This window comes from Vitis riparia, chromosome 3 (assembly GCF_004353265.1).
Source record: "Vitis riparia cultivar Riparia Gloire de Montpellier isolate 1030 chromosome 3, EGFV_Vit.rip_1.0, whole genome shotgun sequence".
Classification (NCBI taxonomy): Eukaryota; Viridiplantae; Streptophyta; class Magnoliopsida; order Vitales; family Vitaceae; genus Vitis; species Vitis riparia.
The window spans coordinates 13,138,397-13,163,758 of NC_048433.1; the positions used below are offsets into that span (position 1 = coordinate 13,138,397).

The 25,362-nt window shown below is 33.9% G+C and overlaps 1 long non-coding RNA gene across 2 annotated transcripts in view; it reads left to right on the forward strand.

The window, feature by feature from the left end:
• Window positions 1-21,854, forward strand: part of LOC117909257 — a 34,612-nt gene extending 12,758 nt beyond the window's left edge. The window contains exons 1-6 of one of the 2 annotated variants that reach the window (XR_004650324.1): window positions 5,850-6,004; window positions 16,514-16,571; window positions 17,985-18,059; window positions 18,186-18,292; window positions 19,678-19,744; window positions 21,623-21,854. This is a non-coding gene — a long non-coding RNA (uncharacterized LOC117909257). Of the gene's footprint in view, window positions 1-5,849; window positions 6,005-16,513; window positions 16,572-17,984; window positions 18,060-18,185; window positions 18,293-19,677; window positions 19,745-21,622 lie in introns of those variants that run through there. The other variant, XR_004650323.1, reaches the window with a different exon arrangement.
• The last annotated feature ends 3,508 nt before the right edge of the window (window positions 21,855-25,362 follow it).

Below are 25,362 nucleotides of genomic sequence, written 5' to 3' on the forward strand. Positions count from 1 at the left end.
AATCTAAAATAGAATTTTAGATTATTGAAGATTCCAAAATCTACAATCAATTTAGGTTGGCATGAAATAGGAAGATTGTATCATCCTCTATCAGATTGGTGAACCCAAGTTTCTTGCAAGATCAACAATGAAAAATAGTCATTACTCAAATGATAAAATCTTTTATTCTATCAATCTAATGAAAAGTTTAATCAATAAAGGTTAAGTGTTTATAATCTCATTTTCATTTATCCTAATTTAGTTCCTTTTAATGAAGGTTTCTTTATTAGAAGAGGTTGACCACATAGATATTGGCTTTAAGAAGAAATGTGGTGGACATTGCATTTGCACTATGGACAATAGTGGTTCCATCCGTTTTGAATATGACCAAAGAAGGTTTGACAAGTTATATATCATTATTTTTTTAGAAATCTTCAAAATCTAGTCATTAAACCAAAAACCCTCCAACCATCCTATATAATTAGTAGAGGGAGAGGTAAGATATCTATCAAAATGGACCAAGACCATGTTAAGGACATCAAGCCTTACCATCGAGTGAGATGAAACTAAAACATATAGTTTACATGTTCGTAGGCTCCCTTGAAAGAAATGTAAAATATGAGCTTACCAATGGAGTGATTAAATTCTTCATGATCTTTGCCCTGAATGTATCCTCTTGATAAAGTAACTAGGTGCTTATACTACTACAAAAATACTAAATAATGGCGTTTAATTTCTTGACACTTTTAAAAAACGTCAATGAATTAGACCAATAATGGCGCTTTCTAAACAATGACACTTCCTGGATATTTACATTGGCGCTTGAAGAAATTTGATTAACATTGGCGTTTATGTATATAAAATAATGACGCTTTTAATAAGATGGCGCTTCAAAATATGTCATTGTAAAATAAGAACAACCTTGGCGCTTGTTACAAGTGTCATTGTCTCCTCTGTATGCATAACTGGATTCCTTGGCACTTGTTCTAAGGGTCATTATCTCCCATTATATATATAATGGCCATAATTTCCCTCCACTAACATCTCATTTTCACGAACCCATCTCAAATCGACAAACCCCCATTTGTATAGGAAAGCTACCTACCGACAATTTCATCGACGAACACATCGGCGACCACCAAAAGCCAACTAGTGACCACCAGCAACAAATTGGTGATGACCAACCATTACTCAAAAACTTTATTAGAAATATTTAGAAACCTATCAATGAAGCCCTAACCCATTAGAGACTCCCAAAAATCCACCACCACTACCCTCGCACCAAGATCATTATCATTCTCGACAATGAGTGCCAGAAGCTTAACCTTCTCACTGCCAATCACCTACACATGAATCCTCTTGAACATGGGTAACCATTTCCTCTTTTCATGTTGAGATATTGAGTTTTAATTTTGTTTTTTTGTTGGATCTATTCTTGTACAGTGAATTTCAAATGCTGCATTTCATTGTGTTATATATCTGACTAGTTTAGGGGTATGTGTTTGGTAACGTTCACAGATTTGGTTTGGTGACTGGGAGTACTAAGGAAAGGGACCGAGAGCACTTATGTCATCTCAAGCACCAATTAAATAGGTCAGCCATATAATTTCTTTACCTTGAAAAAATCTGACGCAAAACAAAGACTTATCAAGTTTGTTCTTTTGGGGTATTGTAGATTCTACCTCAATGCAAATATTATTAAAGTCAAATGCATTTGTAGCTAGTACACTTAAAGTAGTGTTGAGAAATCTAAAACTTTTTTATTCCAGTCAAATGCATCTGTAACTAGTATTGAAGTAGTGTTGAGAAATCTGAAACTTATTTATCCTAAGAACAGAGGATTAAATCATAGACTGTTTTTTTTATAGCTAAAAACTCACTTTTCATTTTTTTTTTTTTTTTTTTTGTCTAAATAAGAGTTTTCATTTTCTTTCTTGCATCTTGATATGCATTTTTGGTATGTGTTGAAATTTGAAGATCAATGCATCTATGGAACGATTATATAGTCTTGTACTGGAAATGATGGAACACGAAAGTAAGTCCTTAGGTACAACTTTTCTTTTAATTTGATGGTATTGTTCTATCATTTACTAATCATATCTTAAGATATTAGAAGAAATACATTTTTATTAAAGGCCTTTAGAGCATACATCTTTAGGCCAAATGGTACAAACCCCATTAACTCTGAAGAACAAGAATGCATTATCCTTCTAGAGCCTTAACTCATCCTTGACTTATAACTAATGGGAAATGGAAAAAAAGTTATTACCATATACTGCAAGTTGCTTTTATAGTTCTTCTTGGACCATTGCTGGATGAAGTACAATAGAGAATCAATTCATGGATATATCACATGATTTAACTTAGCTGTCATCATTTTAAATCTTCCATTGTTTGCTTCATCTCGAACCTACCATTGATTGCATACTTGAGAAGATCACTAGAGTGTACAAGGTAAAAGAGCATGCTGAAGATGATTTTATAGTAAGCTCACCATTTCTATTTTTGTTCCACTGTGAGCTTAATTAGAGTTGTATTTCTCAATGACACATTGAATTTTCATATTGGACCAATATTGATGATAGGCAAGCCAATGATGTAGAAATCATACCTCTATTAAAAGAATCTATAACTATAATCTCTCTTAAAAAATTATACTAATGAATTTACTTATTTCTCTACAAATATAATTGCATGGATTGGAAATTCCCATCCTTTTGTGTTTTGGGTATTACTTTTTTTTCCTTTATTCCTTTTTAAAAACAAGTTTTGCTATTTTCTTTTAAAAAATTCTGGAACTACATTTTTTAATTTTTTTAATTTTTATATTTGTGGGTGTTATAGTGGTGTTTGGTCAGAGGGAAAATTGAGAATTGGTTTCAAGCAACAAAGTTTAACTATGTTCTTTATAATAGGTCATAGTGTTCAATAGTGAATATACTCAACAAAGTTTGACTATGTTCTTTTATATTTAGAGTGAGGTGAAACCTATCTAGACCAACTTTAAAAGATAAGACTTCCCTAGTTGTGTCCAAAGGGGCAAGATGCATTTACCCTAGTTGTGACTAAGATACTAGAAGAGTAGTTATCTTGAGAAATGATGAATGTGAGTGAAAAAAAAAAAAAAAGAGCAAAGAAAGCAAAGTTGCTAATGAAGAATGTGACTCCAAAATAATATCTGGATAAGGAAATCACCCCATCTTACCTTCCAGCAACAAACAGAACTCATTTTATTAGTGATACATAGTGTTTAGAAAAATAAGACTCTAGTTCTCATCGCTACCAACAAAGAATTATTGCGTCTAATCATGCTATTGATGATAAGTAGCATTAGAAAATAGTTTTTTTCCTCTTTCTTTGTTTTTTTTTTTAATTCTAATTCAGATAAAGATGAATTGTTGCTTGTACTGTCAAATCAACTTTCTAATTAATAGCATATATTTATACTAATAATTAATTATCTTTTACATATTGTTTAAACAATTATACTATTTTTTCTAATTATAGCTGCACCAAAAAGGAAGGCAATTGAGCTTATTAAAAGCAAAATTATAACATTTATGTTATTTGTTAAGTCAATAATATTTTTTTCATCTCTCAGGTTTTTACAATAATTTCTAACCCATTTTTATAGTAAATTTATTAGGATTACAATATTAAACTTTTATCTATATATATGACAAACTTTTATGCTTAGATTTGGTTCATAGAAAATTTGAGGATAAGAATAAAGAGAAAGAAAACATGAAGATGAAAATAAAGAAGAACAAAAAGATATAAATAAAAAATTATATTAAATTCTTTTTTTTTCTTCCTCCAAAAATGTATACATTCTCAAAAAAAAAAAATTTATTATATTACATTTTTTTTTTTATCTTTGTGACCAATTAAATTACATTTGTATTATTTATTATATTTTCCTTACTATTCATATAAAATCTCACAACTATTTATTTATTTATTTACAACCAAGTAATTACCAAACTAGGAATCATACTTTTCATCACTTTTCCAACCAAGAGAGATTCCAACACAAATTTTTATCGAACAATGTTGATATATAATCATATGGTATTTGGAAAAAAACATAAGACGAATACTTAATTATTTAATTTTAAGTTTGATTATGTTAAATGATTGGTTAAAGTTATTTTTAAATGATAATATTATTTTTTAAACCAAATATACTTAATATATTTAATAACTTAACTAAATCATTAAAATCATAGTAAATTATTAAACTAATTTACAATCAATTTAAATTTATGGAAATACATTTTTTATATTTATTTTAATAGGATTGTGAAGGTGATAGCAACACCTATTATTTGGAATGTAGTGGTCCTTATTTATTAGTTCAATTGATTCTCATAATTCTTGCATGTTGTTTTTGTTTTTAATTACTTCAAGAAACATACTCTCAATCCCCTAGAATTTCAATTTAATATCTTCTTTATAATGTCCTGCTATTGATTTATTAGTTTTAGTTTTAGTTTTTTTTTTCTATTTGTGTTCAAATTCCGGAAACCTATTTTCAGAAATTATTATGGAGTCTCAAAAAATTTTATGGAAACACATTTTAGTATGTTTATTTCCTCTCATAAAAAATACTTGTGCAAGGCAATGTCATGCTTCCTAGTAAAAACCTGAACATCCAGAAAGTTGTCCAAACTTTGGTAATTTTATTTGAAGTTAAGGTTTATCTTCCATTTTATAACCCCAACTTTATTTATTTATATGTATATATGCATGTCTGTCCTTCAGAATGGCATGGTGGATAATTGATGTAACAATTGATCCTTCCATTATTATAATCAGTCTTATTGATAAGCAATTCAAAAAAGCCTAATAGAAATAAATCACTAGTCCAACAAGAAATAAAATTCTAACATAGTTGAAACAACAAACTAGAGAGCTAAGAATTGAAACTAATTAGTAGAAAGCTAATATTGATAAAAATAGAAATCCTAATTTTACTAATGTAGATAGGAATCCTAATTTGAATGAAAGTAGGAATCATTCTTATATTCTATGCCTTGAATAATCTTGTAAAGAGTGGTTTTGATTGCCATCAACAATTTGGTCATGAGGTGGATAATTTTGTGAACCCACTATATGTTAACTCAAATGCATTATCTTAAGCAAATTCTAATATGGGCATCTGCAAACAAAAAATTCTATTGGTAGGTAATTGTACCATAAATCTTGTAATTACTGTAGACCCTCAATTTTGTCCCTTTAGCACATGTCTTTAAAATTCGTTTTTAATGCTCCATAATAGTTCCTTGGTGGCCCATGGCTACTCATACCACTTACCTTTTTCTGAATCACCTCGGAGATTTTGGTTGAGGATTATTTGATCCCTTATTGTGACCCTTGGCAGCCCTAGCTTAGACTTAGGCTTTTCTTGTGTTTTTTTAGGATAGTTTTTTAGATACCCTTGGCTCATTTAGTTAGGCCCACCTAGTCTTCACCTTAGGCCCATTTAGGCACACTTGGCCTATTCAGACATCTTTAGCGTGACTTGTATGACTTGTGTGGTTGCATAGCTTGTGGGGCCCATTTTTGTATTTATTTGTTTATTTTTATTTTTATTTTTTACCGTTTCCTAATTTATTTACTTACTTATCTATTCATTCAATTATTTAACTTCAAAAATTTCATGTTTTTGCAAGGAAAAAAATTACCATTGGAGTTTAAGGAAGGTGGGACTCCTCTTGGAAGGTTTTTGGAGGGGAATTCGAAATTGGGAAGATTTGCTTTTGAAGGAGAAGACTAAAAAAATAAGGAAACAAAATATTCTTTAGGAAGGGGCTGCCATATATAAAAAAGAAAAGGGGAAAAAGGGAGCTGGCTTTTGGGGAGAAAAACACAGATAGAGAGGGAGCACGCGTTGGAGGATTGGGGTGAAAATTCGGAAGATTTTTGGAGATCGTCTTGAGGGGAAGTATAGAGAGAGGGACTGACAGCACGCATCCTTCTCGTTTGAAGCTGAGCAATTCTCCTCAAAGATTGGCTCTTCCAGGTACGGTCACGGGAAATTCGTATACTCTCATCTTTATATGATCCTGAATGTTATTCTGCAAGCCGGAGGTCATCTTATTGATTGTTGTGGAGAATTAGGACTGATTTTTCTCTTGCTGAATATATTCAAGCGTGAGCATGCTATGTTTTGGTTTCTGATTTTTAGTCTTTTTAATCTCTATTGTTAATGGTTGATGTTGGGATTGTCGTTGATATTGATATCCGAGAACCGTTCTCTTGTTCTCCAGAATCTCCACCATTTTTTTTTAAAGCCCTTTTGAAAACAATGAATTGTGGCTTGCTTGTTCAATTGTCTTTAACTCTGCTACCTTTCTTTAGATTATTTTTTATTTTTTATTTTTTTCTTGTCTTCTATTCCTATGTATTTCTTTCTTCCCCCTACTTTGGCGTTTTGGACTATGGAGACCATGACAACATGAGTATCCCATGAAAGGTGGAAACTTTATAGAGGCTATGTAGAATATGGGCTGTTTGTGAGGTTTGGCACGTGATTGTAGATTGTTGAATCAAATTGGGTATTTCTTCTTCAAGGCGAGAAAGTCATTAAACCGGGTTCCGGATGTGATTTAGTTGGATGCAGAAGTTGCTTCAATTTTTGGGGCTCTCTGTTCGTGGTATTCTGGGCTGGAATCCAAACGGGATCAGTACAACACCCCTTCTCATTGCTATTGTCGCTTGTGTTCCAACAGAAGTGCGCGCTGAAGATATTGATGAAGTTGAGTTTAAAATATCTCCAGGATCACCTTTTTGTTGCTACTATTGGATCCTAGTATAGTGAACCTTGCTTGCTTCATGGTGTGGGATAGATGCTTTCTAAGGGGACGGTATAACTGAAGAATAAATGCTAAAGTGCACAGGAGTAGTATTAAAGGGACGTTTGAATGTGTAGCTCCAAGATGAACAGGGTATTAATGCTGGTGGTCTGACGAGAGAATGGTATCAATTGCTGTCAAGAATCATATTTGATAAAGGAGCTTTACTTTTCACCACTGTGGGAAACAATTCAACATTCCAGCCAAACCCCAATTCAGTCTACTAGACTGAACATCTTCCCTACTTTAAATTCGTGGGTCGAGTGGTCGCAAAGGTGCTACTTGATGGTCAGCTTTTGGATGTTTATTTCACTCAGTCCTTTTACAAGCATGTTCTTGGTGTGAAGGTAACTTAAAATGACATAGAGGCTTTGATCCTGATTACCACAAGAATTTGAAGTGGATGGGAGAACCTATCAAAATAATATCTGAGGCTTTGTTCGCTTTGATTCGAGTCAAGGTTCCCTTTGATCGACTCAATGCCTTTTGGCTAGATGATGGTGCTTACTATTGGAGTATTGAACTTGGAGACGGAGGAACATCAAATAAAAGGCAACGACTTCCATATTGTCCTGCAGAATTGGCCACTACGGAGGTGAGAGCCACGAAATGCATCAGGCAGTTGCTTCTTAGATCTGCTGAAGCTCTGTTTTTGCTCCAACTTCTTTGTCAAGATCATGTAACACACTCAGTTCATGGGCTGATGACTCGACAAGAAAGCTATGCTGAAGGACAGTCATACATTGGCTCGCAAATTCAGGAATCAAGTGTGCTAGTGAAGGAGCCATCTGATGGTGAGGTGATGGATTGCATCCCAATTGAAGAAGCATTAGTCTCTATTTCTTCACTGGATCAATTTTCCTTCAGAAAATAAGGGAAAGCACCACAAACCTGTGAAGATCTCTTCTCCTGTTGATGCCATGAATCAGGCACAGGTTCCTAAATCTGATTACGATCACCATCTCACAGCAAGTAGTCCATTTTGCTCCTGCATATGCTGACCCTGGGTCCGGTCCTATGGATTTGAGCTACTTGGGGGTCACCCGTGCTCCCTCAGATTATTCTGAAAGAATTCCCTGGGAGCAGGCAGAGCTGCTCAATCAGTTATCAAAGTCTGACAATTCACTTGGTTCTCAGTTTCTTATATCCCACTCACGTTCTGATATTGAAAATCAGGATTCAGTCGCCGAATCCACTGACAAACTGCGAAATGGAAATCTGACTCTCCAAACTGAACAGTCCATCTCAACTGGTGAAGACTATGGGATCTCTATTACAAAGACAATGGTACTTAGGTAAGCAGCAGATTGGCATCAGAACGCGGGCAACTCTCATGGTATTGGTTTACAAGAAGTCTCTACCGATCTAGTATGTTGGTTCCAATAGTAGGAACCAATTGAAAGTGAGATTCCCGCTAGTCACTTGAATGCTTCTCTATTATCCCAGGAAATCAATAAACTATCTGACGGTGATTGTTATAGAAGTGGAAGCCATCACGAGGGAGATATTTCTAGTAAGCTTGGGGTATCTTCTTTAGCTGAATTACATGGGGAATCACATACAACTGAAAATATAAAATGTGCAATTGGAGTTCATGGGAAAGATATAAATGCTGGAGTCCCTGTTCCAATTCCCACTCCATCTAAGTCTACTCAAGTTTGCATTCAAAATGTCGTCTCCAGGCAGAGTGACGTTCATAACTTTGATTCAGATGTTCTTGTCGTTGAGGTGCGGAATGTGAAGTTGAGTACTGATTTGAATAATATGGAACATGAGATTGATGGATCCTTGCCTATTGGTGAATGAAGCAAAGAAAATGAAGATGATAGTGCTAGCTTTGGATTAATTGCTGTGGCAGCAGATTTTTCTTCTGGACATGATACAGTGGCTTTTGTATTAAATGAAGACAAGGTGGAACAATGCTCAGCGGGCAAGAGAAATGAATGATTCTGGTGATGAATTAATGATTTTCAACAGTGATTCTGCTCCACCAGCCTCTCAAGTGCATACTTTGAGTGATGATGCGAAGACTGAACATGGGGTGTTTGCTTTGATAGATGAAATATGTGAAGATGCATTTAACTACGATTGACACGCTGCCTCCCAATTGGGTTCTTGTGACTCACAAATTCACATATCACTTGATGGAAGTTTTATTGGAGAGGCATGTTACCTTAATATTAGAATTCCTGAATTTTTCTCTCGTAATCTATCCTTCAATGGAACAATTCCAATCAAGGGACTGGATGGTCATCAATCGTCAGCTTCACCAAAAGGTTGCTTTTCAAAATTCATGGAAAGTTATTATATGTTGGAGTCAAGCCATCTGTCAGAAATATGTGCAGCTAATGGAACTTCGTATGAGACTCTAGAAGTTAAATCCATAAATATGGGGAATGAAGATCTTGAAAAAGGAAACAGTAGATGGAATTGGGGGTGGTATAGCTAGAAAAGAGAGTATAGCAAGTGCAACTTCCACACAGAATTCTAATGTGAGTGGAAATAATGCCACTGATAACTTGGTTCAGCATCAAGGGGATGTTAATGGGCCACCGTTTAGCAGTGCATTGTCTCTCAGAGGAAATTCAGCTGCATCTAATGAACCTGCTACAAGATTGGCATGTGCGGATCCCAATCCAGCAACCTATGCAGATATCTCTACCATTCCATTGGGGATTTTAGTGTTTAAGACTGGTCCTCCCCAGACATCATTTTCTAGGCCTGATGTTGAGTTTGGGAGAATTGTACCCCTTTGCTATACAACCACAACAAGTGGAGTTTGATTCACAGTAATGCTGGATGGATATTCCAGCAACCATAATTTATTTGCAGCCTTATGTACATCCTCATCGAGAAGTTAATAACCATGTTGTTTGTCTTCGAGTTTCTCACCGGATGGGGGTCTTAAATCAGCTTCTGGCAAATTCTAATTCTTCACTAACCCATCAGCAGATCTGTGACAATGCTATTGGTGCTGATAGTGAAAAGGATATTCCATCCAATAATCAAAATTGTCTAGATCCAAAAGATCTTTTAATCTCAGGTGATTCAATACCTGAGACATTTCAAGCAGAACCTGTAGCTGTGGCTGCTGCAGCTGTTTCTGATGCCGACGGTGAAGATGATTTTCCATCTGGTTGTCCAAATTATCCAGATCCTAAGGATCACCTAAACTTGGACGATTTAGTAATTGAATCAGTTCCTGTGACATGATCTGCTCATTTTGCTACCAATGGACTACATGGCTGTTCACTTTGCAAAGACTTGCTGGCCAAATTTCCCCCAATGCTGTTAAGATGAGACAACCATTCTGCATGCAACCTTGAGATTCTCCTCCAGAGCTTGTCAAGAAAATGTTCAAGGTCCTTTATTTTCTATATACTTACCCTGTGGTAGTTGACAGCCTAGAAGTGGATTGTTCCTTCATGTGATTAAAAACTGCAAGTATCTTGGGTTACTTCAATCGGTTGGACAAAATGAGTTTGTGCTGAAGTTTTGGGGGAGATCTATGAATCCTTTAACATGGACAGAAATACCGTATCAAGTTTTGGTCGCAGCTGGTTTTGGTTCAAGAAAAGGTACCTTGCGGAAGGAAACCCTTGATAAGGAACTGAATCCTATGGTAAAGTATGGCTTACGTCTTGGTATCTTGAAGGGTGAACTGTTTAGTATTTATCGAATCAAGGAAATGATGGTATGACAGTTCCAGATTTATCAAGGTGTGAGCATATTTCTGAATTGAATCTTGCTGACACGACTGAGGAGTTGGAACTTCCAATGTATTCTACTCTTTCAAGTGACATTAATTACTTTATCTGAAAAGATTTCTAGCTTTTCGTATGACTCTGGCAACACTGATGGCGGCAGTAGCTCTGCCAATGGCGAAGTCGGTCAGTTTGTTGCCAATGAAAGCAACAGCAGTTTTGGGTTCAAAGTACGCGTCAAAGATCTGCAGCCACTGTTTGAATTCGATAACGTCATTGAGCTTAATCGCATGGAAATTTATGGGAAAGAGAGAAGAAAGTTGAGGGCACCTGAGGTTGCATTCCTAGTTACATTACCAGTCTTCTGCTTCAAATAGCATAGTTAGCATCCTTTCCATCCTTAGAACCATGGATATTTCCCCAAGTTGATCAGATGGTTTGGCTCCTTTAGACGAAACTGTGCCCACTTGTGATTCCTTGAAGAATACAGAATTTGAATACATCGACGACCATGATGCTTCTGCAGTTTGTATTGATTTCAACCTCTTAAAGCATTTGGAAAGAACAGATTTATCAGAAGATAACATAGGAGGCAGACATGACTAAGTTTTCTAGAACACCTAGAGGTGCAATTCAGGATTTTAGTCTTGCTGCAATTTATGATGATGCCCCCTTGCTGTTTGGTTCCTAAAGATGAATGTCTGCCTGCAAAAGAGATGAAGCAGCCCCTAATGCTGTTGATTCTGATACAGCAAGAAACTTCTCATGAAGTCACTCTTATGACACTGCTGATGAGGAACTCACGTCAATTGTAACGGGAAACTATCAACATTCAGAGCCTCAGCACGGTCTTGAAAGCTTTTCAACTAGAGAAACAATTTCTCCAACTTCTTAGGAAAGGCTACGTCGGGCTATGAATTCGGTCTTGGGGTTTCAAGATAGGCGCTAGAATTTGACCAGAAACGAATGCCTGAACCAGAAAATGGTGTATTCCATCTGGTTACTAGTAAGCTGAATTTTAGAGTCATGAATGTGTGGTTTCTGTTGAACTCCATTTACCAAAGCAATCATCCCGGTAATACAATAGAATCAGATGATGATCAAAACTCTGAGCCATTCTCGCAAAAGGGCTTTACTGTCAGGTCGTCATAAGAAAAGGATTCTTTCAGGAAGGATACCAGTTGAGATTAATGGAAAAGAAGAAACAGCTATGAAGTTTGATTTGGATGGGTTTGTTGTCATCGGTAGAGTTGAGTCAAGCATAAATGCTTGCCTACTTGCTGAAAACTTAGGAAGTTCTGATGATGGGATGCCTCGGTATTGTGGATTGATTCACAAGGTGATTTTTTAGAGAAACTGACACATCAGTAATTCTGTTGGAGCAGCACACTTGGATAAACCTGACCCCAATAGTGGCTACGTGTAGAAATTCAGGCTTTATGAAACTTGCTCGAACTTTTGTATAATAGGAAGAGACAAGAACAGAACCTGCTAGAGAGTGTAAAGGTTAACAAACTAGAGCCCTTTGATTTGAACATACTTGAAGATTATATAATATTCTTCGAAATTAAATGTGACTTGTTAAAGCGAATGAATGAAGGAAAGGAGCCAACGGGTGGAGTCAAATTTGTGGCCTCGTGTACTTTATAGTGGTGACAGAGTTACGCAGATTCAAGTTAAGGGATTGGGATTAAAGGGACCTCTCCCTCAGAACTTCAACCAGCTTTCAATGCTCTGCAATTTGGGGTTTCAAATGAACCACTTCAATGGAAAATTGTCTTCTTCTCACAGATTGTCTGAATTGCAACTCGCCTTCTTCGATTACAATGAAGTCGACACCACCCTCGCTGATTTCTTTGATGGCCTTACAAGTATTCGGATCCTTGCTCTGAATGACAATCCATTCAATGGAACTATTGGTTTACATTATTTGCAGAGACAATTAGAAAACTATCAGTCACCAAAACCGAAACGTCAGAATGGGATCTCACTGGCTAGAACCTTTTTGGCAGTTAGCTTAGTTTCTCCTGCGATGGCTCCAGTAGGGACAACACAGACTGCTGCTAAAGAATTTTCTTGGTTCAATTTTGGACATTGCTGTTCGGATATTTGAGAATCATGTTGTTGTTAGAGCTTTTGGAACCGAAAGCCACCCAAGCTGATACGAACTTACTTGAGTCAATGCTTGTAGATGTAAACTGGAACCATGATTTCGAAGCATTTCAAGTAACTGGAGACTTTGTGCTTGCAGAACGTAATTCCACCACATTCTTCACAGGTTTCATCCATATTCCAGAAGTTCCAAAAAGGACAAGAAAAATCGATGGTGATTGGATGCATAAATTAGCAATCCGGGCTAACCAATTTTAGTGGCAGCTTGTGTTCGCTCTACCGAAGCAAGGGGGAGGGTTTTCATGAAGATCAGTAATATACTTAATGACTTTAATGATTTATCTAATGATTTTAGGCCACTCGGCAATGATATCCAAGCTTTTATTGATTTGATCAATGATGAATTGGCTGCTCGATCACCTACAGCTGATCATGTTGAGTCTTTTAATACCACTCAAACCTATGGTGGGTTTGAGGCTGCTACTGATGATACAGAACAAAACGCAAGTCACCTTCGAGCTATATATCCATAACATGATTGCCCTGCCCAAATAATGCAAAGATAGCTATCGAAATTGTGAATCTCTCTATCTGTCCAGTCTTTGATGTGATGCAGGCAATGGGGCCCATTAAGAGTCAATTTGCATCGATGATTATGAGAAAGAAGCATTCCTTTATGACATACAATGGTCATTATTAGTGAATGCTGCACTTGTGTCTATATTCCGGAGGATTTTTAGAAGCACTCTTATTCAAGGTGATTCAATTGTGTTGACTCTCAGTCAGGCTCAGGAGGTTGTGAATTAAAAAATTTTAGGATTCGGTCCAGATTTCTTTTTTTTGAAGGGTGGTTTGCCGTTGTAGTTGGAGTGAAAGACATCAAGAGCGCAAAAAGAGGGTTCAAAATCATTCAAATCAGGGTTTAAGCGGACTGAATTGACATTTAGCTTGAATATTAAAGAAAGATAAATGAATCTCCAGATTTGTGGCTGAGATGGCTAAAAGACTTAAAGCAATGGAAGGCAAAGTAATAGAGTTTCGAATTAACGTATGCCTCAGGTTCCATGAAAAGGGGTGAAGGTCCCCTCAACTAGACCTAGAAGCATTATTCCAGGTTCGACAGAGTCTCAAACAAGGAACCAGACGGGCAACTTATATGATCAGAAAGCACAGTCATTAAAGGAAAATTCAGAGAAAACGAGTTATAGAACAGGAAATTTAATCTGAAATTGAGCATTATGTCTTCACCAGAAGTTTCTGTTGATAATTCAGATTGTGATCCTGAGAAACCAGAGTTGTATTGAAGCCTTTCTTTTTTTAAATGAGGTGGCACCCTAAAATCCAGTGAACATGGGCTCAGAAACGAACACATTCAGTTTCTTTCTAGACAACCAGTGGTCTACAGAATCCTCCCTATGCAATCTGTTTCAACCATTTAGTCTCAAGTGCACCTCCAGACCTCACTCATATAGTGGTCACCTTGCCACACATCATACTCCTCCTAATGTTTCTCCTTATTCTTTTTGTTATCTTACACATTTTAAATCTGGATTTCAAAGTCTTTTCCCGTCAAAAATAACTCTAGTTTTATTTAAAATTCCTGAGAAGTCTCTAGGCATAAAATCCAAATTTTAACATACTATTTGCTGCCACTTTCCCTTCCGGCATGCATTTTCATCATCTTCAACTATTTTATGATTTTCTCGATTTTTGACAAGCATGAACAAACTTCATGATTCCAAACAATGGAATTCATTGAATCAATTCGTGCAAAAGTAATATGGACTTTGGTGGGGGGTCCTACATTCTTGATATCTTCACTAATATTGATTTTAAAGATGATTGTTTGGTGTTTAATTGATTTTGATTCCTCTTGGAGATATGCTTGAATTTGTTTTATATTTGTTATTGGGCTAACCTTGCTTCCCATAAAGGCGCTTTAGCTTACTATCCAGGTACGCTCCTTCTCATCTTTTTTTTTCGAGAATTCTAGGGACACGTATGCTATTGGTGACTACATCCATGCATGATGTCATTCTTGGGTGTTTAAATATATATTAGATTTGCCCGGATAAGACATATGTTGTGTGATAGATTTCTACACTAACTCTTATGTTTTATGATAGCGCTTGAGAAGTCGTTCAGGTACGCACTTCGATTCTCTCTTATGGTTTGTTTTCTTGTTAGGCATGCAATATTTGAAATCACCTAGCCTACTTAGGTATCCATAATTAACTGATTAATGACCACACTTCCCTTAACTTTGTTAGTAGAGACCTTTGTAGGGCTTAGAGGGGTGCTACCTCCTAGAGGTACCTTCCCAATAAGTAACCTGATCCCCGGACCAAGACTCGGGTTTTTCAAAGACATGTCTTTTTTCCAAAAATTATGGAGTCACATTTTAGGGTTTTTCTTTCTTGTTTTATTTTCCCTTTAAAATAAAAATAAAATAAGTGGCGACTCCAACTTTTCCAAAAATTATTTTTCACAAATAAAAAGCGAGTCTCGCCGATCGAGTGGGGACGCACATGAAAAATGCGGGTCCACAATTACTTTCTCTAATCTCTTGCTCATACCCTTGATGAAGGCTAGATGTTTTATTATATTGCCCCTCCCCCTCCCCAATGAAGGTCAACATTCACCACAACCAACTTAGTTTGTGGTGAGTTCAAACCAATCCATTGTTAGCCAGCCACTACCACCTTCATGTACCTTACCTAATTATAATTAGTTTTATTTGTTTGTAAGCTTAAATAAACTACATATTGTTTATAATAATATATCAACATGATGGATTTTGGGTGAAAATAGATTCTCAAATTCAAATTCTTAAACCAAATAAGAGAATTAATGGGATAAAAATATAACATAACATTCTTAAGACCCTATTAGGTGGACCGGAACATGATGGAAAGGATAAAATACAAAATCATTTAAAGATGAGGGGACTAAATGTATTCATGTTAAGATTGTTAACGCAATCTTAAAAGTCTTGCTTTTCAACACCATACTATAGAATAGGCATATGTATATTAAAAAAATGCAACCATTTTTCATTTTTGTTATTTTCTTTTTAGAAATAAGAAGTATTATTAATATTAATAATTGGCCTCTATACATTAAAATATATAGTCTACTTCTACATGTATGTGTCTCTTCTTCCACTTTTCCATTTGATCAATAAAAAAAGATGAGTGATGATTGAATGCGAAATTTTACTTCTATAAGAAAGCAACCTATTAAAAAATTAATGAAAGAAATTCTCTATCTAGGTTTGAAAATTTCTGAGAAAATATAACATGAAAATAATTAATGGTAAGGAAAATTTACATCTCTTTTCTTTATTTTCCCCATTATTTATAGCTTTTAAAGTTTTAGAGAAGGAACTCCCCTAGTCTTGTATTCCTTTGGTATTTTCTTTGTATATTTCAATTTTTTATGTTCACTACTTTGCTTGTAGAGCATTTATTTTGGGTTAGTTGTTTATGTCATGTTTCATTTATCCTCTTATTTGTTTGGGGTACCATGAATCATTATTTTTAACTTTTTGATGTTATATCATATTTAGAAATATATTACTTTTGAATAATTTTTTATTTTTTTTTACTAATGAAACACTATTTTATTACAAAGTTTCTTTGTTCAATCAATGAAAGACATTTTATCTTTAAGTGATAAGTTCTAACTATTTTTCTCTAACTCATGTTTATTTTTCTCAAATTTTTCTACATTTCATTTTATATTGGTTTAATGTTTTTCTCCTTCCGATTTTTGTGAAAGGTATATATAGTTTCAATTGCACTTATTGGTTGTTACATGTATAATTTAGAGGTTTTTTATTTTTCCTGTATTTGTTTATAGGTTGCGAAGAAAATTGATTTGCCAAAAGAAGAGAAATCATTATGTTAAAGGATCGAAGGTGATGTTGAAAACTATGAAGACTACATCAATAAAGTCATTTGGAGGTTGAACTGTATTTTTTGTAGAATATAGATGTTAATAGTTGCACTAAATATTTGTTCTTTTGTTAAAAGAATTAGATATTGTTCTTGAAATATTTTGATTTAATTAAGAAATTTGTATATAATTATTGTATATAAGTAGTTACATCGATGGTTTGAACTAAGTTATTGTATATTAATATTTGAAGATATTTTCATTAGTAAAATTTAATTTAATTTTGAGGGATTTGTTTTTTCTTTTTATTTAATTATATAGGAAATCATTATTTTAATAATAGAATACAAATATTATTTTTAATAAGAAATGTTCAAAAATGGTGTTTCTATTAAGTGTCATTGTTAACATGAATCAAAGATATCACTTCTGAAAGTGTCATTGATAAAATATATTAACGATGACACTCTTTTAAAGTGTCAAGATAATCAATTTTATAAAAAATATTTCTCTAGAAAATGTTCAAAGATGACGGGTTTTACAAGCGTCATTGTTAATGTTATTCAAAGATGACACTTTTTTAAATGTCATTAAAGGTATTCATCAAAGATGGCGCTTCCTAAAAGCATCATTGTTGGTTAAAACATACAATGACAGGCCAGAAGACGACGCTTTAGAGAAGCATCATCTTTTACATTTCTTGACATGTAAAAAGCGTCATTGTATTTCATTTTTCTTGTAGTGTATATATATTCCCTTCATGGCCTCTTGGAAATAATGTTAATTCATATAACTACCTTTTTGAGAAGTAATGAAGATGATAATTGAAGGAACCCTTATGGAGTGAAAAAGTGCCAATTAGAGCTAACTAATGAAGGTTAATTGAAAGGATTTGACCTTGACATGCACAGTACACAACTAGCATTATCTCCTTGAGGCACTTAGCATGCATAAATGGGATAGCCACATAAGCATGTCCATGTTTAACAACTTCATATATACATATATACAAACATAAAGATCATGTGAATATATGTCATGACTATACCTTTCACTTAAAATTAATTTTATTCTTAGGACTCAAGACTAAAGTTTTAAAGATCAAATTTACACTTTTCAATGATGTACAAGTAACATGATTTCCTAATCATGTTCCTTAAACAACTACCCTCTCCATACATATCCATTATTGGAAAGTTCATGCTTGAACGTTTTTAACACTAGAATTAGAATAGTTTATTTATGGCTTATGTCAACATAGGAAGTTGAAATCTTAACTTTTGCTTGAATTCATAGTTATTAATGTGCAAGGATATCTTTATTTTCAATCTATCAAATTGACTTTTAGATGGTTTTATGTACTAAAAAGGAATATTTAATTCTATAATAGCATTTTGTTTTATTTTTTAATAATGTGAAGAGCATGAGAATGCAGGAACATTGTTCTACCTATTTGCATCAAAACAAAAGATCAACTAGGAGAGTGGAAGGAAATAAGCATACCCCACAGGTAAATATAAAATGCTACTATATTCTAATTATAATTTTCAATTAAACTTCCTTTAATTATAACTTCAATCCTTAGTCACATTTCTAAGTATCTCTACAATGGCTATGACGGGCTTACATTTCTAAGTGTCTCTACAATGGAAGACAATGATCAAATAACTACCTTGAACTCCCTATTTGCATCAAAACAAAAGATCAACTAGGAGAGTGGAAGGAAATAAGCATACCCCACAGGTAAATATAAAATGCTACTATATTCTAATTTATAATTTTCAATTAAACTTCCTTTAATTATAACTTCAATCCTTAGTCACATTTCTAAGTATCTCTACAATGGCTATGACGGGCTTACATTTCTAAGTGTCTCTACAATGGAAGACAATGATCAAATAACTACCTTGAACTCCATAGTACAAGTGAAATGATAATAGGATTGAGGTGAATTACTATGTTCAACCACTTTAACTTTAGATGTTGTTCATAAACCTTCCAACAACTTACCAAAATTGAGATATTAAATTTGAAAGAGGTTTGGCTTAAGGACAAGGATGATATGGATAATGACAAGTAAAAATGTCGTACAATTGTGCAGGCCTATTTGGTGCATATAGTGTGCATGGTAAACAACCTATAAATAGTTGAAGGCATTTCGAAAACAAAAACAATGTCCTTTACCTCTTGAATTTTCGCCATGACCTTGAAAAGGGATTGGTACCCTTGTTCAAAAGTATTTCATGAAGAAAAGTACTCTCAAAATTAAAATGAAAATCAACACACAAAAATGGTGTTGCACTATTCTATACATAGTTGTTCTAAGTGTTTTTAAAGGATCATAAGTGGACTTGAAAACATTCCATTGAAATATCATTAAAATGGTGGTAAAGTTCATATATGATGAGGTTATGTTCATATGGAAGATTGTAGAAATCAATTGTTGAAGATTGGACTCATGTATAATTTGGACAAATCATATAATAAGTATTTTTACATGTTTAAGATACATTCACAAGTTTGACTACCTTGTATTAATGAATGTTTAAATATCACCATAAGAAATTTAGATAATTGCAAATGAATAAGGTGAAAATGGGCATTCAAAAGCATGTCAAAAGATATAAAAAAATTTTTTAGGCCATGTAAGTTTGACATTCGAGTTCTTTATATTATCTTTAGATATGGTGTATTGATGAAGAAAAGAAAATGTTCTATTAACATAGCCATCAAGGTCATAACCTTTGAGTGAAGAATCTAAGATTGTCATAGTTGATGAATTTGATGATCTAGTTTGATTGATAAAAAATATGCGATGTTATTTACAGAAGGTTGATAACAAGAAGTAATAATAATAGAAAAAGAGACAATTTGTTAAAAGAAAACAAAGAAGTGGAAAGGAAAGCTATAAAAATAGGGTATTGTCTTAGAATGACTTTAAATTCATAATAAACTAATAATTAATCCCCAAAAGCTAAAGTTTTTTAGATAATAAACCTCTTAACTGCTAAGCAGAACCTAGTCTTTATGCTATTATAACTACCATGTATTAAGGTAATAAAGGTTTTTCATATTATATGGGTTGTACTTGATTGATCATCATTGTGACTTCTTTCTCTGATATGTAGCACCAGGTCAATTGTTTGCCTTAACTTGCCTTGCTTTCCAGATAGACCAAATGTAAAAGAAAAATATGTAAGTTCTCTTTCTCAAATATTCTCTTTCATTTCCAATGAGAAGAGTGATTTCTTCTTATTCTTATAACAAGCCAACCTTATGATCACATCATTAGATAGCTCTCTAAAGAATCATAGTTGATTTTGATGTATAGAGAAACTTCAAAGATTCTTTTGTAAATGATCAGCTTCTTGAAGTTATTTGTTTTAAAGATGCATAGCATGGAGATGATTTTCTTCCTTCCAAAGATCGTGGGGAATGCCTTGCATAGGTTAGTTAGAATGCATTTATATTTTCCAAAAACTTGGAACTAGGTAATGTTTTAAGGCATTCGAACTCAAGGATTCTTACAAAACAAACTTACAAATATGAAGCATTAATCTATATTTGGATATTCACACTAGTGCATTAAATAAGTAATTAGGTAAGAAAACCGGTGAAATTTTATTGTGGAAACCTAAAGGCTAACCCAATAATACTACTATCTGAAAGAAATTTTATAGTTAGTCTTGATGTAACAGAACTACCAAGGGGTGTGTGAATAGATAGTTCTTGAATTAATCCCAAAATTTTATTCTTTATCACCTTAGTATGTCCTTTTCAATTATTTTTTTACTGAGAGTAAAAACTTCACGCATAGATAAATAAAATTGATTCTAACAATACATAGGGTATAACATGAAAAACCACCTAGCAACCTACTAAGTGTGAAAACCATAAATAGTCTCTCAACTGCAAATGATTCACTAAATTTGAAAAGATAGTACATAGTTTTACCTAACTAAATGCGCCAACTCCCTAGGGTCTTAGATCTGCAACCCCACCTATTTTCCACATTCCCAATAAAACACTCTCTTATGCTCCTTAGTGAATTCCTTAAAGCTCTTATTAAGGTTTAGTCGTTCTAGTCTAGACCTTTGTAGAAAACTAGATGTAATTCAAGAAGGATCTTGAAAAGTTTGAGAATTGGAAGATGAAGCTTTGAGATGACAATTGCTCTATTACAACTCTTTCACATAGAATTTTCTTGGAGTTCGATAATTTTCAATAAAACAAATCCTTTTATATTTGAAACACCCTAGACTTCCATTATGAAAAGTTTCCCAATAGTAAAACATTCCAAAAACCCTAGTAACCAATTAGGAGAGTTTCCAATTTTTAAAACATTCCAAAATTCCTTTCTTAAATCAAACTAAAATTTAGGAATAAAAAAAAATTTTTAAATTCGAAAACAATTTTTGGAATTAAAAAAGTAATAGAAACCAACTTAGAAAACACAGTAATTTTCATCCTAATTTATTATATTAGTTATTTGAAAAGCTTTACCAATCATAAATGTATGCTTACTTAGAACTAGACGACTTTGTACCTTCCCGAACTCAATTCCATAGAAGATTAAAGTTTTCTTAACCATTAAGACCCAAGTAAGTAAGTTGCATCTAATTAGTAAGAAATTGAAAAAAATATCCAACTAACCAAAATACACTAATACTATGCATTTATATTCTTGATTGACAACTTCTACACCCATGGTGACAAGTTAATTGTTAATTTTCAATTGAAAGACTGGTTGATTAAAATAACTTGAAGCAAATTTTCTATTGTATATCCCTAGCTATTTAGGTGTGGAATAACTCATAGTTTGCAAGAATACACCATCAATTCAATAACCTTTATCAATAATTTTCAATTATAGCAATATTTAATGTTAATCAAATACTTGTTACTCATTAATTACACGGTTTAATGATAAACAAATTCATCTCATAAAGCAAATATGATCATATTTTAGTTTAGGAAATTCATCTCTTCTAATTTTTATTATACCATAATAGTGCTGAAGACTATAAAGAATAAAATCTATTAAGATATGCTTTATTTTTATTTCCCAATCAGGTGGGATCAATCCAGTTAGAGCTTTACAATAGTGCAGTCAGCCACATCCATATGAGCATTGATGGGAATCGATGGAAACACCCTCATTGAGGATGACAATAAGGTGATTGACACTTTTTATTCAGGAAAAACAAGAGTGTATGTAAATTCCAATTCAAAATGCAAATTAAAATAGCTTGATATGAGAATGTTTTAAGAAGAGTTGAGTAGTATTCTTAGCTCCATGGTATAAAAAATCTAGTTGAATTGCTTTAGTTGCCAATAAATATTTATATCATTGCTATGCAACTAAGTAGATGGAGATAATTGTTTTTCATGGGAAAAAGAATTTTACTTTCTTGATAATTATTTATAGATATTTTATACTCTAGATTGCAACTCTAAAAACCAATGGAGGGAGCTATTTGGTTTGGGCTGGTCTTGGTTTGGTATGCTTAAATAGAGGGAGACAAATTTGAGAATCACCATTCCTAGAATGAGAAACGGTTTATGCTATGATTTTATGTATGGACAACTATTTTCACCAAATAAAAGATGTAAAAGAATTGAAGAGAAAAATAATAAAAGAAAGAAAAAAGTTTATGAAAGTCATTTATAACTAGAATGAGTGATTACTTTTGTGGATCGTCCCCTTCTATGCTTCAAACTTGCAGCAGGCTGAAGTTTCAATGCGGTGTATATATTTGAAGACAGATGGTATTGGGAACAACATTTTATTTTATCGCTTGACAACAAAGTGAAGATTCAAGAGTGAATGTGGCAATGACTACAATGACTTGATTACAATTATTTAAACATACATAAAAGTTCTTATTCGGGTAAATAGAAGTTAATTCGAACAAGGTTTGAATTAATTTTTTTTTTAAAAAAAACACTAAAACTTCTATTCAACAATATGATGAGCTAAGGGAACTCACCTAATAAGGACCATACTTGTATACCTCATAGCAAAATAACTAACTCTTATTTTATTCGGAGACTTACAATAATTTGTAAGGCCTATTTTTAAGTAATATTTTTTCTTTGTTTGCTATTTTTATTTTCAAATTTGGTTTAAAAATATTATTCTCTTATATTTGGTTTGCCATGAAAAATATTTGAAAATTAAACAAACAAAATTAATTAAAAATTTATATATTTTCAAATTATTAAATCTTTATATAAAAAAACAAAAATAAGTGAATTAATTTGAATAAGCATATAAAAATAATTTCACAACTAGCATCTTGTCCCCCCTTTAATGGAGTGCTTAAACTAAATTACTTCATTTTAAAGGAGAGTTCGAACACTATACAGCAGGAATAACTACAAACAGAGAAGATATTAGCATCTTTCATTTCCATATATATTCTTTAGGTTCATGATGTCAGAGACGATATAAAGGGATGCACCACCTCTTCTCTTCCACAGATAATGTGATAACCAATCAAGATTAAAAGCAATTCAATTCAAGGGCAGAAATAGACACAAATTGAAGAACACACAATCATAAATCTTCTTATAGCATAGTTTTATATTGATTACTAACACCGAATTGGCAAAGCAAACCCTAGTTGAGATGAGCCCGCCCTTCTTCCCTACACTTAAACCAAACATGGAAAAAAAATGGAACCAACTTGTCAAAACCACTTTTGTTCATATCACAACTAAGATATCATGGAGAGCCACTATCAGAACTACAGTTCAAGTGTCACACCAGCCCCTACATGCCCTATTGTTGCTAAAATAGCCATCACGAATAGGTAGTACGGAGTTCAATTAATTGTCCCTATAGTAAGTGTAAAGCACCACTTAAAGTATAATATAGAAGACGAAATTATTGACGTGAGTTGTTGAAGGAGCAATTATAGAAATAAAAATATTCTAGTTACCAAGTTAGTTTTATTTGATTGTAAACATCCAAGATTGTAGCCTAGATTAGTGTGATTAGTTTCTTCCAAATTAACCTCATGTATAGGTTATATATAGCCCTCCTCTGTTGTATCTTTCATATATAGAAGAATACCATTTTTCTTCTCCTCAACATGGTATCAGAGCAGAGATTCTAGGGCCATTGAATTTCTGGAAAAAAAAAAACAGAAAGAGGAAAATGGAAACACCTCCCACTGTGGTGGAAAAACACGAAGGGGAGGATTCAATTCTCGCAGATCTTACGACAAGAATGACACAAGTACTAAACCACAACCAAACTCAGAACCAGATCACAAGTCATGAACCTGCTACACAGATTGGAATCAAGTTAGATGGTACCAATTATGCACTATGCTCCCAAATTGTCAAGATGTATATCTCAGGTAAAGACAAGTTGGGATACATAAATGGAGATCTTCCATAGCCTCTGCAAATAGATCCTGCATTCAGAAAATGGAGAACTGAAAACGCAGTGGTGAAGGGATGGCTAATCAATTCTATGGATCCAAAGTTAGTCAATAACTTTATCAGATTCTCAACGGCTAAAGCTGTTTGGGATAATATTGCTATTACGTACTTTGATGGCACTGATAAATCACAAGTATATGATCTCAAAAGAAGAGTAACCAGACTCAAACAAGGAGGAGGATCTATCGAGACATACTACAACAATCTGCAAGGCTTGTGGAGAGAAATCGACTTTCATCGACCAAATCCTATGGAATGTGATATTGATATACAAAAATATAACTCTTTTTTGCAAGAAGATAAAGCCTACACCTTCTTAGACGGACTTGATGATCGGCTTGACAAGATCCAAGCAGATATGCTGCAGATACAACCATTCCCAATAGTGGAACAAGCTTATGCACAAGTTCGAAGAGAGGATTTGAGGCAATCCGTAATGATGATGAATGAAGATACCAAATCTGGTGGTGCTCTGCTTTCAAGAGGAGGACATAAACCTCAACACCAATTATCTTTTCAAACGTCATAAAATGGAAAGCCTAACATAGCCACAAAACCAAAGTCACAAGGGGAAAGAGGAGGATGCACACATTGTGGGAATACAAAACACACCAAAGAAACATGCTTCAAACTACATGGTTATCTAGATTGGTAGCATGAACTCAAGGCAAAGAAAAAATGTGAAGCAAGTGGAGGTGACAATCCTAGTCATGCAGCTCTTATGAGCATAGAGCCTCAACTATCTCTTGTACCACAACAAGAATTTTCTATCTCCACTAGTGAACAGATTGCTCAGAATGACTTGGGTAACCAAGGTTATGTTTTTTCTTGCTCGAAAACGGGGAACCATGATGGCTGGATCATTGACTTTGGGGCAACGGACCACATGACCTTTGACCCTTGTGACTTCTCTAAAGCCACCCAACTGAAACGAATATGCATTGCCAATGCTAATGGAGTAACATATCCAATAACAGGGTTTGGAACAGTGGCTCTTTCTCCTTCTTTTTCATTACCAAATACCTTACTAGTTCCATCACTTTCCAATAAATTGTTATCTACTGGACAAGTGACTGAGGAATTGAATTGTTGTGCTCTAATGTATCCTAAGTTTTGTTTGTTTCAGGATATTCTCACCAAGGAGATTATTGGTCGTGGTACTAAAAGGGAAGGGTTGTATTACATGGATGATTTCAGTTATGGTCGAGCAAATAATATGCATTCTGCTGGAGTTAAGGAAAGACAGATTTGGTTATGGTATAATCGGTTAGGGCATCCCTCATTTCGGTATTTGAGATGTTTATTTCCAGATTTATTTATGAAGTTTAATGAGTTAGATTTTAAATGTGAAGCTTGTATTC